Source organism: Meles meles, chromosome 18, assembly GCF_922984935.1.
Source record: "Meles meles chromosome 18, mMelMel3.1 paternal haplotype, whole genome shotgun sequence".
NCBI classification, from domain to species: Eukaryota; Metazoa; Chordata; class Mammalia; order Carnivora; family Mustelidae; genus Meles; species Meles meles.
Window position 1 is genome coordinate 62,547,607 of NC_060083.1, and position 17,661 is coordinate 62,565,267.

At 54.2% G+C, this 17,661-nt stretch overlaps 1 protein-coding gene across 2 annotated transcripts in view; it reads left to right on the plus strand.

The window, feature by feature from the left end:
• The window catches only part of RPTOR (regulatory associated protein of MTOR complex 1), a 307,922-nt gene that overhangs the window by 36,095 nt on the left and 254,166 nt on the right, over positions 1–17,661 (plus strand). The window contains exon 1 of one of the 2 annotated variants that reach the window (XM_045984017.1): positions 13,581–13,608. The exons of the other annotated variant lie outside the window; for it this stretch is intronic. The gene's annotated coding sequence lies outside the window, so the exon portion shown is untranslated. Of the gene's footprint in view, positions 1–13,580; positions 13,609–17,661 lie in introns of those variants that run through there. 2 annotated transcript variants of the gene reach the window in all.

Below are 17,661 nucleotides of genomic sequence, written 5' to 3' on the forward strand. Positions count from 1 at the left end.
TTGGGATGTTGGAGTCATCACTGTGACGCTGCTTTGATCTATTATTTATTGAGAAAGATTTTTTATCATGAGAAAATGGGGATTATGTTTTGAACTTTGAATTAAATCAAGTCTTTGGTAGCTGTGAGTCATGCATGAAACTTTATTAAAATAAATGATCTCAGAGGTGTTGAATATTTACCACCAAGAAGCTACCAGAGTTCAAACATTGAAACAGAGCCACGGATTATGTACACCCATTTGTAAAATGCAGAAGGAGCAGGAGCTGGCTTCTTTGGATTTTGCCTTCGTTCTCCCCGCTCCTTTGCGTTTTCCTAAAATAGAGAATGAGCATTTGCTTTTGTGTGGATAGTTATGGAACGTTGAGTAAGGGGGTCCGTTGGAAATGGAATTAAACCCCGAATGTGTAAGCCTGTTGTTAGTTTTAGGGTGTCGCGTCATTGTCCCGGGGCTCCAGCACAGCGCTTTTCCCTTCGCGCCCCGAAGTGTCCAGAGCACAGGGCTGGCCCCGCGGCTCGTCTCCCGGCCGCTGTGACGCCGTTTGTGCGCGTTGCTGCCGAGTTCCTGTGCCTCGCAGAATCACATAGTTTCTCAGAGTGAGTTTTATTTAGGGCTGTTTGCAGATAGTTGAGAAATAAGACATTTTATGATACATGGTTGTGAAGAGGAACCTGAGATCTACTTAATCTAGAAATTATTTTTGGATTAGGTTTTAATATATTGGGACGCCTGTTAGTCAAATGCTGCGGTGACCAGAAGTTCAGACAGGGCAGGGTTTGTGACCACCGCGCGCTGCCCCCGCCCTCCTTCACCGGGAGCCACAGACGCAGGTCCGCGCAGCGCCCTTCAGCCCCACGCGCTATGAACGGTCTTCGAGCGTTTGGAGCCCGTGCCCCATCGGGGCCGCAGACTGGCGTTTCCCGCACACATCACAGCGTGTCTGCCTTTTGCCAGAGGCAGATGGAGGGGCCGAGAGGCAGGATGCTGAGAGCCTGCGAGGGCATCAATCCGCAGGCGCCGGCGCGGGCGTAATTGTCTGGTTCGACTGGGAAGTCATCCGTTAAGGCCTGCTTCAGCTCATCCTGGCCTGCCCGCAGATGCCAGGCTTGTGCAGGCCTATTTTTCTCTGAAATTGAGACAAAAGTCCGTGCTCGAGTTGTCACAGATTCTGCTAAATGGAGACTAGTGGAACCGGCTGGATGGCGCTCCGCCCCATGGTACCCGCGTCAGGATCCCAGGTGACAGATGGGGAGGAGTCACCTTCCAAGATGCGCATGCCTGCTTTCCTGCCGCGTCCTTTGCGGCCAGAAGTCCGCACTGAAGTTCCCTTTTGGAGAAAGGAAGAGCGAAGGAACTGAAAGGAGAAAGAGCCGTAGAAAGGCCAGGCCAGTGCGGTGTGTGGGCCTCCTTTATGTTTCTAGGGAGTCTGTCAGTCACTGGGATCAGACCTCTGTGTCTGCTTTGTGGGAGGTCACTGTCACCACTGGCTTCAAGGGCCCATGGTTCAAGCTCCTGGGTGGGTACAGGAGAGCGGCCCTGAGGTGACTTCTGTCCCCCTTTCACATGGGTCAGTCTTGGAGAACAGCTGAAAGGCTCCCCAAGTGGGGTGCCCAGATACTTCCAGCTTTTTTAAGATCTAGCTCAAATGTCTGATTTTTCCTCTGCTAGGTTGTGTTTCTTGTGGGCCTTCTCACTTTGTGCTGGGCATCACAGCAGCTCGCGTTCCCGACGAGATGCCACCATTCTTGATGGTGAGAAAGTCCTCCTTCCCCCGTTAGAGGACAGGCTGCATTTGGCCTTCAAAAAATGCTTCCTGGGGGAGGTGCCTGGGTGGCTCAGTTGTTAAGCGTCTGCCTTTGGCTCAGGTCATGATCTCAGGGTCCTGGGATCAAGCCCTGCACCGGGCTCCCTGCTCATTGGGAAGCCTGCTTCTCCCTCTCCCTCTCCCACTCCCACTCCCCCTGCCTGTGTTCCCTCTCTTGCTGTGTCTCTCTCTCTGTCAAATAAATAAACAAAATCTTAAAAAAAATGTTTCTTGGGGATAAAAACATGAGCCAACTGTGTACTGTTTCATCTATGTTTTCTTTAACCTTTATAAGTTTTCAAAAATGTGCTCTCTATACAGAAAGATACGTAAAACAAATAGAGGGAAGGGAGTGCCCGGAAGGTGACTCCGGCCCTGTGGCAGCCGCGTGTCAGAGCCCCGCGCGTGGAGGGCCTGTGGGAAGTCCGCCTGCTGTGTGTGCTGCTAGTTTATTCATCCTGGGGCCAAGGTCAGTGCACGACCAAACGGACCGCAGCTTACTCATTCATCCCACAGTTGCGGAGATGTTTAGGTTGGGGCAGGCTTTGTATGTTAAGAGCAGTGCTGCTGAAAATGTTTTTCTTTTTGTCTCGTGTTTAGCACACATGGGGCCTTTTTCAGGGGCAGGGAGCGGCCCAGGGCTTGCGTGGCAGGTTTCTCAGCCGTACCCACGTTCGGTTCTAGGCAGCACTGCCCCATAGCCCTTCAGAGGGACCGTTCATTCCGCCATCGGTATGTGTGTGTTCTGGCTGCTCTGTATTCTGGCCAGCACCGTTATTTTCACTTGGACGTTCTTGTTGGCTTATATTTTATTGTGATTTTTATTTTCATTTCTTTCATGGCTAATGAGATCGAATCCCTTTTCACAGACTTATTGGCCACTAGCCTCTTCGTGAAATGCCTGTTCAGGGTTTTTGCCCATTTTCCTGTTAGGTTGTTTCTTACTGATATGTAGGCATTCTTCGTGTTGTTCCATATTAAGTCCTTTTTATTTATTTATTTATTTATTTAATTTTTAGTTTCTTAAAAAGATTTTATTTATTTGTTAGAGAGAGAGTCAGCATGAGTGGAAGGGGCCGAGGGAGAGGGAGAGAGAGAATCTCAAGCAGACTCCTCGTTGAGGGTGGAACCCGACACGGGTTTGATCCCAGGCCCTGAGACCACGACCTGTGCTGAAACCAGAGTCGGACGCTTAGCCGACCGAGCCACACAGGCACCTGAGTAAGTCCTTTTTAAGTGTTTGATAGATAACACATTTCTTTTCCTACTCTGTGATGTGAGTTTTTTTAATCTTTTTATGGACTCTTTGATAAACAGAAATAATTATATTACAGTTGAAAGTATAATTATTTCTCCCATGGTTCACATTTGTGTTCGTCTTTTTGGATTTCTACCCTGAGGGCACAGCTTTGTCCTATAATGTGTGCTAAAACTTTATAGTTTTGCTGTTTGTGTTTAGATTTACAACTAGAGGACTCTAAGTTCTAGAGTGCCGAGGGCACTCCTGGTTTATACCTGCTGTCGTGGCATCTTTTTCTACTCTCTGGAGTGCACAGCTTGGACAATCAGTTGTTTGATCAAACTGTCGCCTATTTTGCATTGGTTTTTATATATGGTGTGAGGTAGGGGCCTGTTTCATTTTGTTTAATATGAATACGAATATATGAGAAGGTCCTAGCATTTTGTATAGCTAAGGACTATCGCTATTTCTTGGCAGTGCTGTCTCTGCCTGGGTCTGATTCTGGCCCCTGGGTGCTGTCCTGAACTTTTTGTTTCTGTAGCAGCATCACTCTCTCTGTGGCTTCATGTAATCTGAAAAAGCAAACAGTCCCATCTTGACCCTCACCAAGAGTATCTTGTCTTGTCTTGTCCCTTTACATTTCCATATAAATTTTAGAATCACTTGGTCAAATTCCACAGGAAGAGTGAAAGAACCTGTTTTTTAAAATTATTTTATTTTTTATTTTTTTAAGATTTATCTGTTTATTTCAGTGTGGTGTGTGGGAGTGGGGGAAGAGGCGTAGGGAGAGCGTGTCAAGCTGACTCTGTGCTGAGCGTGGGCCCAGTGTGGGGCTGGATCTTGCCGCCCAGGAGAGTGTGACCTGAGCTGGAACCAGGAGTCGACGCTCAACCAGCTGAGCCAGCAGGTGCCCCGGGACCTGCGGCAGTTCTGACTGTGGTTTAATCAGATCTGTGGGACCACAGACCATTTGAGCAGAGAACTGATGTATTTCAATATCAAGTTTTCCAGTTGTCCATGTAGAAGGCTTTTGTGACTTCTGCTGAATTTATTTGCAGACATTTGAATTTTTAAGTACTATTTTGATGGTATCTTAGACATTTTATGTTGTTTATGTTGTTGCACCCAGTACACAGGAAGGCAGTTGGTTTTATGTACTGATTCAGTTTCCTGCAGCCTTGCTGACTCTTACTTCACGTGCGTCCACGGGTTCTCCTGGATTTCTGGAAACATAGTCCAGTCTGCTGCAAGTCATGACAGCCTTGTCTTTTCTGCTCCAATCCTTACAGTTTTCCTGTTCTGTTTTCCACCGTGTTCGTTAGCAGCAGTGGCGTTGGGTCTCGCGGGGGGGGGGGGGGGGGCGCCGCCAGTTTGCTTCTCATCTCAGAGCGGGCGCTTTCAGCCTTTGACTATTAAATATGATTTTGCTAATTTTTGATCAGATTAAGGAATTTTCCTTTTCTTGCTGAAGAGTTGTTTTTATAATGAACGGCTGTTGGATTTTATCACTTACCCTGCAGTGGCTAAAGATGATTATATTTTTGCTCCTTTGCCATGTGGTGAGGCCATGTGGTGAACCTGTCTTACATTTCAGGTAGGACCAACATGAGCATCATGTCTTACACTTCCTGTGCATTGCCAAGTTTGTGGTTTGCTTATGATCTTTTAAAAAAAATCCGTGTTCTTGATGAGAATAACCTGTATATATATATATATATTTTTTTTTTCCTTGTACTTCTTTGTTGAGTTTTAATACCAAGCTTATGCTCACATAAAAAAATATGACTTTGGGGAATGTTTTTTATTTTTTTATTCTCTGGCTTTCAGTAAGATTTGTAGAACTTTCCAGTTATTCCTGAGGGTCTAGAACTATGTCTGTGGAGATTACGGTTTGTTTTTTAAATGGTTACGGACATGTTCGTGTCTTTGATGCCGTGGTGAGTGTGTTTTCGAGAGCTGTGTTTCTCCAGAAATTTGACGTTCGATCTAATGGGCTCAACCAGTTAGCGAGCAGACGTTGTTCGGTTGGTCCCATCCTGGCCGTGTGTGGAGGGCTTGCTTCCTCACTCTCCACAGCTGTTATTTGAGCCGTTCTTCCCGCCACAGCCGTCTCTGATGACACCAGCGGCGACGTGGACGTGCGTGGCTGCTCGTGTCGTGGCAGCCCGTGCCCCAGCAGCTCTGATGACTCGGCGAACAGTCTTCTCCTCTTGATGACGGGTGCAGTGTCTCAAAATCGCAGGCGGCCCACACGCCTGCGAGGGCACACAGCAGCGCCGCAGACTGCGGTGTAATGGGGTGAAAAGGGTCTAAAAAGGGTTTCAGATTCTACACTGCAAATGACCTTCGAGAACACGCCACTTGCTGAGTTTTGGTGTAATATCAACAAATACTGACAATTATTTGAAGACTCTAGAGATGCAGTTACCTGTCGGCTTGAGGCTTTTCCCCTGCATATACTTCGGAAGAACGTGTGACCGAGCGCAGACAGCACCAGCAGAGTCCCGCCGTGCCCAGCGGGGCAGACTCTGAAGCCAATGGCGGAAACAAGAAACCTTGCTTCGTGTGATCTCACTGATACGAGGAATTTGAGAAGCAAGACAGAGGACCATTGGGGAAGGGAGATAAAAATGAAACAAGGTGAGACCTGGGAGGGAGACGAACCGTAAGAGACTCTTCATCTCAGGAAACAAACAGGGTGGCTGGAGGGGAGGGGCTGGGAGGGACGGGGTGGCTGGTGACGGACACTGGGGAGGGCGTGTGCTATGTATGGTGAGTGCGGTGAAGTGTGTAAGGCTGAAGAGTCTCAGACCTGCACCCCTGAAACAAATAATACATTGTACGTCAATAAAAAAGGAAAAAAAAAAGACATGACTAAAATTGTTATTACTGAGTACATAGTGATTACCCAAAACAAAAAAAAAACAGAAACCTTGCTGCTCTTCTCATTAAAGTCTCTTTGTTGGAAAGATAGTGTTTTCTTTTTTTTTTTTTAATAAAAATATATCATTTATGTTAATATGTAATATGTTTGTAATTATTAACCTTAAATGAATTAATAAAAGTGAAAAAACCTCTCAGTTTTAACTCGCAACATGTTACACCTTAGTTTTAGTTGGCAAAAGCTCTTTGAGATCTTCTCTAATTTTTAGGAGTAGGGGTGAGTTTTGGCTTCGCGGTCTGACATTAGCGTTTCGTGCCGTCATGGAGACATCTCCCTGCGTCCGTGCTCTCGCAGTCGTGCTCGCGGGCACGCAGGACCACGCTCCTTGGCCTTGTGAGCCCAGCACAGGAGGCTACTTTGGCAGCGTTCTCCTTCTGTGGCCTAAATCAGAAAAGCGTTGTGCCCTCTGTGTGTGTGATAGAGCTTGTCTGAGGGCCGCGGGCACAGCACAAGAATAAAACCTTGAAAAATCAGCAGAGAACCAGCCATTACTGAAAACCAAACACTTTAATTAAAAATACCCGTCACAGGGTGGCTCGTCTCTTCCTTTATCTCTAGAGCGTGGCGGATGTTAATAAGCAGTGGTTGCGCCTGGTGCCACAGTAAATTGCCAGTTGGTGAGTGGGGTTTCTTCCCGTGAAGCGCTTGTAGGTGAGACTCGGCAACATCTGTTCTTGTGACGGCCCCTGTTCAGTGTTGGCTCAAGTACGTTTCCGACGTTAGAGATGGGAGGTTACAAGAACTTTCAGGAAACGCCTGCCATGCTGGTGCGGGCCTCAAAGTCAGAGAAGGAGAAAACAAGCGACTTCCTTGGTACCCATTTCTTTTCTTTCTTTCTTTTTTTTTTTTTTTAAAGATTTTATATATTTATTTGACAGACCACAAGCAGGCAGAGAGGCAGGCAGAGAGAGAGAAGGGAGGAAGCAGGCTCCGTGTGGAGCAGAGAGCCTGACGTGGGGCTCGATCCCAGGACCCCAAGATCATGGCCCAAGCCGAAGGCAGAGGCTTTAACCCACTGAGCCACCCAGGCGCCCCTTTGTACCCATTTCTGCACACGCTGCGTCTCAGCTGGGTGACCTGATGAGTCGGCTTGTGGTCTGGGTGTGAGAGGTACCGGGTGTTGTACCCCAGCACACAGTTCTGTCTCTGAGACATTAACTTCTCCCCCCAATTAGTCTATCGGAATAGGCAAGAGGGTTCAACATTACGACCCTCTGTTTTCCTGTCCGATCAAATGTATCTATACATAGAGATAGAGACTGACTTATTTATTGTATGTTTCTAAAATGAAATAAGGTGGAAGTTGGCCTGGTTATTCTGCCTTTGAAGTCGTTATAGACTAGGAATTGCTCAGATTAGGGGAAGGATGCTAGAATTCTAAAACTTAAAAATTTACTAAGTGGGCTGATTTGGGGTTTCTACTGCAGTGTAACTGTGGGATTCAGATGGGTTTTCTGATTCTATAAAAAGAAATGGACCCTTATACCAGCTCCCCGCTTTTTCTTACACATCTAGTTTTATGGACAGGGAGGGAGGCAAAGAGCACAACAAATGGAGGCCTGGCCCCTGCGGTAACAGCCATGCTTGTCCCCCAGGAGGATGTGGGGTGGGGCGGCCTGCCCAGGCCACGGCTTCCTGGCAGAAGTGCTTGGGGGGCGTCCAGGTGGCTCAGTCGGTGAAGCGTCTGCCTTCAGCTTGGGTCATGATCCCAGGAGTCCCCCATTAGGCTCACTGCTCAGCGGGGAGTCTGCTTCTCCGTCTGTCCCTCCCCCACTCGTTCTCTCTCCGTCTCTCATAAAAATAAGTAAATACAATCTTTTTTCTTTTTTTTTCTAATGAAGTGTTTCTGAGTACTTGCAGTCTCTGTGGGTAAGGCGTATGGGATATGGTTGGGGTTTTGATGTTTTCACCAGTATCGCCAAGCCCTATGGGTTTTCCTGTAACAGCTTTGGCCATCAACCAGTGCCCTGCTGGTTAGGGGTGCAGCATTGTGGGGAGGTCCTGCTGGGAACTTTCCTCCAATATCCCTGAAATCTCCGCTTAGCCTCTGGGCTGATGCCAGTTTAAGTCTTGATAACTTTTCTGGTTGTCATAGTTTTCATTTTATTACCATTTAAAACTCCAGGCTGGAGAGACTGGTTTGAGCGTCCCTGCCGGGTCAGGAGGGCTCAGTTAGCTTGGGCAGGTGCGGTGAAGCCAGGTGCGCTGGAGACCGTGGGCTCCTGGACGCAGTTTTGAGGCTGCTACTCTGTCTGTGTTTGTGTCACAGATGTTTACATTTCATTTTAAGGAGATCTGCTTACTCCTGCCTTGTCCTCCTTGTCCTCACATCTTTCCAGTTGGGATCGAATTGATAACAGAGGGTCGACCCATCTGTTTAAAAAAAAAAAAAAAGGAAGTAAGAAAGAAGAATGTTTATCTTTTTGGTTAATCTGTTGTCAAGTTTTCTTCTTCAATTTCGCTTTTCCCTCTCCTGCCCTAATTCTTCCAGACCAGCAGGCACTGTGAGGCCCAACTGGTTGTTTTGCCTTAGCAGCTGGGAGTCCTCTCACGGGCACACTCGTGGTCACTGGAGGGACATGTGGTGCCTCGCGCTTACGGCTGGTTACTGACCATATGTAGTGCTTCTGGGGGGGGGCACTCGTATTTTGTTTAGCTTATTTCTTAGATCGCGTGCCTTTTAGTTTTGTCCCTTTGTCCTCGGTGACGCTGTTGGTATTTCGGAACTCCTGTCGAGAAAGCCCTTTGGAGAAGAGCCCACGCAGTTTCCACACGGAAACCGCCTTCTCTTGTTTAAATGGACTTTCTGGGGCCAAATGTGCGAGCTGACCGGCAGCCGTGAGCCGGGCGGCCGTGTGCCCGGTGGACAGGAGCCTGGGGTCGGGGCGCAGGGTCGGCGCGGGGCGTGGGGCCGGGGCGCGGGGCAGCTTGTTCCTGCAGGAGGGCGAGGAGCCTGCGTCTCAGCTGCTCTTGTCCTGGGCCCGGAGGCCTCAGTGTCCCTGGCCGCTAGGGACCGGTGCTCACGAGAGCAGCGAGAACAGCTCTGATTTCTGCCACGTGGCACAGGCAGCGCCCTCGGCAGATGCCTGTCGATGGCTGACGTGTCTGGCCCTCTCCGGCTTGACATTGGAGGGAGCTTGAAGAAGGTTAGGACCTAGTTCTGTGATCTTGGGACCAGGCAGTCCCATCAGCAGAAACGCTGTGAGACGCTGTGTGCGGGGGCAGCGCACGGGGGGCGGGGGCCGGGGAGGCGGAGCCCGGGGAAGGGATTCCCGCTGCAGGGAGGCTGTGTAGACCTGATTTCCAGAGCAGCAGGGCATGGCTTTCCGCACAGAGCAGCGGGGGTCCACGTGGCTGGGCATGGGCATCGCGGGTCCTAGAGTAGGACTGGGGGAAGTCGGGCCCTGTCTCCTAAAGGTGGTGGGGAGCAGTGGGGACCGTGAGCAGGCGGAAGCTGTGTTTTCTAAAGGCAAGTGTGCGTGGGCCGCGTGGAGAGAAGCGGAGCCCGTGGGTGCTGTCCGCACGCGCTTGCTGGGGGGCAGCGGGCCCTGGAGATGGCCCTTGGACCTAGAGGCTTAGAGATGGGAATCATGACGAAGGACTCAGGTGGGGAGGCATTTAGAAAGGAGAGAATCAGAGCCTTTGACAGCTCAGTCAATAGAAGGGATGGGGTGTGGGGAAGCCCAGGTAGTGACAGAAGGAAGTGCGCTCAGGTTTCTGGATGGAGCTGTTGGGGTGTGGTAGTGTTCCGCGGTCGCTGTTCTTACTGGGAGCTACAAAGGAATTTAAGAACTGTAAGGCTATCCAGTTTATTGGGTAAGAGATCCCCGGTAGCCTTTTGTTTTTCTTTCTAAAGATTTTATTTGAGAGAGAACGAGCAAGCAAGAGAGAGCAAAAGAGAGCACGGGTGGGGGCGGGGAGACAGAAGCAGGAGGGAAGCAGCCTCCCCGCTCAGCAGGGAGCCCGATGCGGGGCTCAGTCTCAGATCTCCAAGACCGTGACCTAAGCCGAAGGCAGACGCTTCACCGACTCGCCCGCTGGGCGCCCCTCAGTGACCTCTTCATATCAGGACGTCTCCGAGTGCGAGTCAGTCTTTGCTCACCTTCCCGAGGGGTGGTCCTCTCACAGGTCGCTCCTCTCCGTTTCCGGAGGTCCTTTTGAACTTTGAGCTCAGGGATCGTGCTGACCGCGCGCGTTCCTTCTGTGTTTGGAGTCTGACGGCAGAGCACGGGGCATGAGAGGTACCGCAGGAGGAGGCTGCTGCGGCCCAAGCGAGACCTGGAGAGCCGTGCGGGCAGCAGGCGCTCCGTGAGACGGTCAGCGGCTGGGAGGAGCTTCTCGCCCGGCCCTGGGTTTAGAAGCCGTTTTGCGCAGGACTTGGTGGAAGCTGGGGCCGTGTGGCGTGCAGGCCTGCTTGGCCTGAGCTCTCCTGCTACGGGGGCTGGACTGACAGGTGGCCAAGAGACCAAAAATGTCTGGCCTCTGCTTCTGGTAGACTGTGTTGTCCCCACGCAGCCAGTGACATTGACACTTCGCCTGTTGAAAGGTGGGGTCTCTGTCCCTCCCCTTAAATCTGCCCCTGTGACCAGGGGCCATGGGACCTCCAAGACCAGGTCCTAAAAAGGCTTTCCCTCGGGTCTGCTGGGGTTCTGGTTTCTGGAGCCGTCACCTTGCTGCAAGGAAAGACTGTGGCCATGTCGAGAGGCCTCCAGAGGGAACACAACCCCCAGCCACTGAGGCTTCTGGCTAAGGCCCCAGGACTGCGGAGTGGGGGTCAGAAGCACCCGCAGGGCCTTCCTCCGTTCTCAACCTGGGGAGTCAGTGAACATAATAACATGGTCGTTTGAGGGGCGCCTGGGGGGCTCATTCAGTGAAGCCTCTGCCTTCAGCTCAGGTCATGATCTCAGGGTCCTGGGTTCAAGTCCCATGTCGGGTTCCCTGCTCAGCGGGGGTCTGCTTCTCCCTCTCCCTCTGCTGCTCCCCCTGCTTGTGGCTCTCTCTCTTTCTCTCTCTGTCAAATAAATAAATAGAATCTTCAAAAAAAAAAAAAAAAAGATTGTTTTATACCACCAGGCAGGAGAGTTCGTTGAACACATTTGGGAAGCTGGAAGCTGGTGTTGCCATATTAAAATCCTAAAGTCTGTGCCACTGGCTTTGGGATGAGGTTTTGGGATGAGGTGGAGGGCAAGCGCCCGAGTGCCTCGTGGAGGCTGGTAGGGCTTGGCAGGTAGCGCGCGGCGTCTGTCTCCCCTCCTCGGTTGTGAGGAACAGTAAGTAATGCGCAGCGTGGTCGGATTTGGCCCTCAACAGGCTGAGCTCGCCAACGTCCTGGAAGCGAGAGAGGGAGCACGGTATCGCAAGCTGGAGGGAAGGGGTCCCCGTTGTGGTGGCGGCAAGCCCAGTGTCCCTGTTGCTGTGCTCTGTCTGCTGGGGGACACGCGCGGTGCCCTCTGTGAACCCGGTAACCTAGGCCGGGGCCTTTCTGGGCAGAATATGCCAAGTGCCGCCTGGCCTCCGCTTGCTGCCAGTGACAGACTTGGAGGGAGGTGGGGAGGCGAAGAGCCCCTTCAGCGTGAGGGGACAGGCTTGCTGGGCTCAGGCAGAAACCCCCTCCTCATTCCCTGCCTCGTCTGCAGGACAAGGGTCCTCGGATGAAGAGAGGGCTGTGGGCGGGCGGCGGGGCCAGGCTGGTCTCGGGGGGCTCTGCGGTGGCACCGGCCTTCCTGGGGGACAGCGGGCACTGGCCCTGGCCTGTCCTTGGCGGGGGCGGAGAGGGCGTGAGCCTGTGGGTGCGGCTGTGTGTCCGAGGGGCTTGTCGGTGGGCGCTCCCGGCACAGCTGAATCTGTAAAGAAGTGTTGTGTCTGCTTAGGCTGGGAAAAGGGGGGGCCCAGGCTCCCCGGGCTCCTGAGGGGAGGAGGAGGCTGGTGAAAGCGCCCCGTGCAGGCGTGGGCTGCTTTCTGTGGCTCCGGAGCGGCCCTGAGAGGGCGGCCCCAGGAGCCCCCTGTGACCTGGTCCTCCCGGCCGGCCAGGCCTGCACGTGTGCCCTGCACGTGGTGGGGATGAGGGCACCCTGGTCTTCCGGCTGAGGTGGCACTCCCAGGGGACTTGGGGGCGCGTCGGTGCATTTTGCACGTGGAAGGATGTGATTCGTGTCCAGCGGGTAGCTTGGGGGCTGTGTTTTCCAGAGACAACCACGCAACGGCTCCCACCCCGCAGCCTGTCCCTGCCGTGTCATTGTGATGCTCCCATCGTTGAGAGGCCGTGTCCCTTTTCCCTTGCCGTGGCTCTGGGCCAGTGTGACCGTGGGAGGAATGACGCTCTATCGTGGGGCTACAGACCGCAGCTTCCGTCACATTCTCTCAGGGATATCCATGCTTGAGTCCCGGTCACCGGCTGCGAGGGGTCCCACAGCAGCCCTCAGGGAGCCCACTGGGGGCCACATGGTGGTGTTCCTACTGACGAGTCAGAGAAGCAGCTTCGGGGGGCTCCAGCGCCAGGCCGCGGTCGCCTTTGCGTCCGGCCAGCCAAGACACCCGGAGCAGAGGCAGCCGCCCTCGGGCCCTTCCTGCATGCCTGACGCGGAGGGTCCTCAGCTCAGCCCCGGGGTGTGGACGCCGCAGGCTCCGTGCGGGCTGTGGCCCTGGCTGCCGGGCCCTGCAGAGTGTGCTTCATGCTTCCCGGGCGTCTTTCCCTGGTCTTTCCGCCCCTGGTGGCCACCACGGACTTCTCCTGGGGCGTCCCACCTTGCACGCTATGCTTTCCCTATTTGTGTGTCTGGGGATTCTTCCTGAACTCGGTGAAAAGTAGGGACGGTGGCGGGGGCGGGCTGTGCTGCCCGCCTTGCCCGCCGCGCTGTATACTTCCGTGATGAGAAACATGTGCGCCCACAGGGCAATCTCACTCGTACCCAGGCAGTCTGACCTGTGGACTTTGTTGGATAAACGTAGAATCACCTTAAATCGAGCTTACTCTGTCGTCGCGCCAAGAGGGGAGCTGCCGAGGAGCTGGGAGCGCAGTGAACCCATGGGACGGGGAGGCTTCAGCACAGACGGCGGGTTTTCCAGAGCGTGAGGTCTGCTTGGAGGTCTGCTTTGTAATCGAGTACTAATTAGTAATCGAGTACTAATACACCTTAGATTTAGGGACCTGGGGAATAGGGTACCTTCTGAGCCATCCGGTGCTATTTGTAGGATAGCTGGGGGTGGGGAGGGGTTGAGGGAATGAAGGGGAGAAATGCTGACTAGCGTTTGGTTGCACAGAGGGGGTACGCATGGTCAGAGGTCCCCGAGACCACCCCCTCCCCAGTGGTTCACTCGCAGGACTCCAAGACTCAGCACGTAACCGTGGCCACCGCGACCTCAGTGAAACCACAAAGGGAAGAGGGACATAGGGCGGAGGCTAGGGCCTAGCGGTACGGGCTTCCCCCCAGAGCGGGACCCGGACACGCTGAGGCCCCGGCAGCGAGTTAGGACAATCTGTGTGGGATATTGCCAACCAGGGTCGCGCCGCAGAAACTCAGCACCCAGCGTCTTTATCGGGGTCTGTTCCTGGAGACACCCCTGCTTGGCAGAAACAAAAACCCCAGGAACACGGAGCCAGCTCCAGTCGAACACTGAGCTGTAAGTGTAGTCACGAAAGGGAAGTAGCGGGTATGCTGGGAGAAGAAAAGACTTGTCTTTTAGACTTTCTTGTGAAGCACTGGCCAGAAAGGGAGCTTTCCTGTGCTCGTGTTCTGTGCGGGCGCTGAATGCTGGCGGAGTCGCTTTTGTGAGAGCGGCCTTGCCTCCTGCCTGGGTAGCGGTCTCCGGGGAGGTGCAGCTGCGTTCCGGAAGGGCTTGAAGCCGGTGCCCCGTCTTTGTAAACGGAGAGACTGTCCTGGAACGACTCCCAGAGCTGGGCTTTTGATGGAAGGGAAGCAGAGAGCCGCTCCAGGGGGCTGTTGGCGCAGAAGGTGGGAGGCAGGCTGCATGCGGCCGGGCGCCCCCAGGTACCCCTACGGGGAAACACCCACCCCCAGCCCAAGGCGCGTGGGGCGGGCCGGCCCTGAGTTCTGCAAGCCTCCTGCGTGCCGCAGCCGAGCTCCCCCGTCTGTCCAGTCTGTTCTCAGATGGAGGTCCACGCGGTGTGGGTCTAGAGAATCACGACTTTGGTGGATTCTTTTGTGTTCAAGTAAAATGCGGCTAAGTAGGGGTTAGTACAGCCCAGGTCTTGAGGTTGGTCTATAGCTAGCGATGCTCCCAGGTGGCCCTGGGGCTGGAGGTTTAGGGGCAGGCGTTGCTGGAGCCCAAGGTTAAGGTTGCAGCCAAGTCCAGAGGAAGGAAACACAGTACCTTTAGCCCAGGATTTCAGAGTTGAACTGTGCATGGCCTGGGATTCGGTCTTCCTCTTCGACGGAGTAATAGTTTGTGATGACGGTGATGTGACCTTGCCAGTCTCATGTTCTTGGAGTGAGGGGAGAGAATGTGGGAGGTGGTAGATGGCAGAGCAGATGCCCGTGAACCCTTCCCGGGCTTCAGAGGCTGTGCAAATGCGTCGGTTGGCGCCTGGGAGCCCTGGGCAGGGTTCTGGTGTAGCTGCGCCCTTGCGGGTGTCCCGAGTGGAGGCGTGTGCTTGGAGGGACTGCCTCGGTGTCTCGTCTGGTCACTGCTCCAGACACGCGGGCTGGGCTGGCTGCAGAAAGCACAGAGTGGGGTTTCAGTCCTGGTTGGGGCGTTTCTCTTCCTGAGCTGCCGTCCGGAAAGGTGCGGTAGCGGCAGTACCGCTCACCCGTGTTTGGAGAAGGGACGTTGCGTGGGGGAGGACGCAGGTGGCGCGGGGACACAGCGCTCCTTCAGTCTGGTCACGGTCCGTGTGGGGTCTGACCTGTGCAGCCTGCGGCCTAGGGGCGAGCTCGCTCTAGAGCAGACCGTAGCTGTACCTGGGAGCTGCTCTGACCCTCGCCCCTGCTGTCCGGTTACCCACGAGCTTGAAATGTGAATTGTGTGGAGGTCAAGGGTTCAGGAGGCGGTAGGGACGCCGCGCAAGGGTCCTTTTCTGTGGTCGTCTCTTACCAGTCCATTTCTGAAGGAGCTGGCGTCCCTACTCGCTGACAGTTTCCCACGTGGTCTTAGGATACGGGCGCAGCTAGACGGTCCTCGCGGTTCACCGTTTTCCAGTCCGCCGACTTGAGTAACTTGGACTCTGGGAGTAGTTCTCTTGTCCCTTGTGTTTGCACGATTTTGTTTTAGGAATGACACTGTAGGAGGTTATTTGCCCGAGGCTAATGTCAGACTTCCGTCTGTCTGTCCTACCCACCCACACACCCATTTATTTATGCACCGTTTACCTATCAGTGTGTTTACTCTTAATCCGTCTACACATTCTACCTGCCCGGCCGTCTCCTCCTGTCTCTCTAGGCGCTGTCTGTGTACCAGCCCTTTCATTCACTCGTAACCTCTCTGTTTACCTACCCGTGTGCCTACCCGCCCATCCGTCCGTCCATCCATGCACGTAAAGGTCGTGTGTGCGTGTGTGCGCGTGGTGTGTGTGTGTACAAGTTCTGCGTGTCTGCACACTCGGGTCCGCCCTCTCTCCCGCCTGTGCCGTGTCTGGCTGCAGACTCTGCTCATCTGTTTGCACACCCACCCCCTGCCCCGGGGCCCTGCTGCTGTTCCGCACTTTCTCTTCTACCTGTTTTCAGGTCCTGCTGCTGGGGTCTCAGGCCGCCTCCTCTGGGGTCCGCCTGCGGATCTCTTTGTTTTCTCCCCCACGCAGGGTTAGTTCCCGGAGCGTAGTTTCGTGCTCAGCTGGGTGTGCCACTTCTATCGCACACACTGGTTCTTCTACGTAACTTTCTAAAACACACCAGGGTCTTGGAGTAAGTGTGAACCCATCATGCACTGGTGTCCGGGAAGCAGTTGTGGTGCTGAGTCGCCCGGGACCAGCCTGCTCTGTGCAGAGTGGAGGGACATCCGGCCCCAGGCTCAGGAGCTCTTCTCCAGCACGGGGCACGCACCTGGCGGTGCCAGTGGTTCTCAAACTTCTGTCTTCCTCGGCACCCCTGCTGTGCTCCCGGCAGGGACAGAGGCTCCCGTGCCCTGAGGCTCCTGGGCGAGTGCATGCAGGCATCGCCATCTCTGGAGAGTGGCTCTCGGGTGTCTCTGTCTCTGGCAGGGGCGGTGCTCCCAGCGCACGAGAGGGCTCGCGATGCTCCATGTGGAGCCCAGCGTGGGCTTCTCACGGCAGGTGAGGGCTTTGGGAGGACGGACCAGAGGCGGGTCACTTGGGCCGGGCAGAGGTTGTCAGGAGTCAGTGGAGCCAGTGGTGGGGTGAAGGGCATTCTGGGCAGAGGCCAGGTGAAACACAGCGGAGAGCGTCGTCCGTCTTGGGGACTGTCGGCAGGGCCTGAGGACACATGTAAAGGTGGGCGACAGATCAGGCATAGCCAGGTCACGCAGCCTGAGGACCACGGCAGGGGTGCCTGCGGGAGATGGCCCGGCATCCTGGACCGTGCACCTAGGAGGCCCCGCGGTGTTCACGCACAGGCGGACGGAAGAGGGCAGGTTGGAGGGGAGCAGTGAAGAACGTGCTGCTGTCCTGGAGGACAGACAGGCTGACGCCTGAGGCAGTGAACCGAGGGGACGCAGGAAGTGCAGACTGAACGTCACTTTGACAGTCAGAGCACCAGGACGTGGGGCGAAGCCTCCAGGCTTCAGAGCAGAGGGACTGGTGGTTCCTTTCCCTGACACGGGGTGATGCACATGGGACAGATTTGCCTCGGGTGAGGCAGCGGACGGTGACAGAGAGAGAGAGGCCAGAGGGCAGCAGGACACTAAGCTGGAGGAGGAGAGAACTGCAAGGGGGAGGTATTCCCTCCCCTTTCTCCCTCTTCCTCCTGGCTCCTCCCCCTCCTCCCCTACCGTCCCCTCCTCCTCTACCCGCTCTTCCTAATTCGTCCTTCCCCTTCTTCTTCGTCTCGTCCAGCCTCCTCTCACCACCTCCCGCTCCCCGGTCTATCTGCTCAGTTTTACTACTTTCATTATACAGTCAGCGAAGCAGAATGTGAAACATTTCCTATTCCTGGTACAGGCAGCAAAAGCTCAATTATACAACATGATGTGATAGAGACGGAAAACATTTCTGAGTTTTGTTCGCGTGATGTATAATGTTCCCATTGTTAGTTACCGTAGCTCATTAAAGTGCGCGAGTGCTTGTTGTTGTTCGTAGGGAGGGTTCAGTGGGGTTCACTATTTGACTAGTAATTAGAATACGATGCGGCTGTAATGCTCCCTGCCCTCGGGGTGCTGTGGTCAGCTAACGGCAGGGCGGAGGGGCCTGCTGTGGAATGCCGGCCGGGAAACCATTGTCTGGGGACAGGGCAGCCGGTGGTGGTCTCAGAGCTGGGCTCCTGAGTGGTCCTTACCAGGTAGCCGCCGGCCTTCCCGATGGGGTCTCTGGGCCCGTGGCAGAAGCGCCTGGAAGGAGCATGCCCTGTCGCTGATAAAGAGGAGGCCGGAGGAAGCTCGGCTTTCTGGGCAGGTTGAAATCACTGCTGAAGGAAACGCAGAAAGTTCTGGCACGGGCTCAGTTTGGGCTGAAGGTGCTGCGTGCCTGCTGTCAGGGCAGCCGGGGTGGCAGGAAGCGGGTCTGAGGTTGGGGGCTGCCGCAGCTCTGGTCTTCCTGCTGAATCTTGG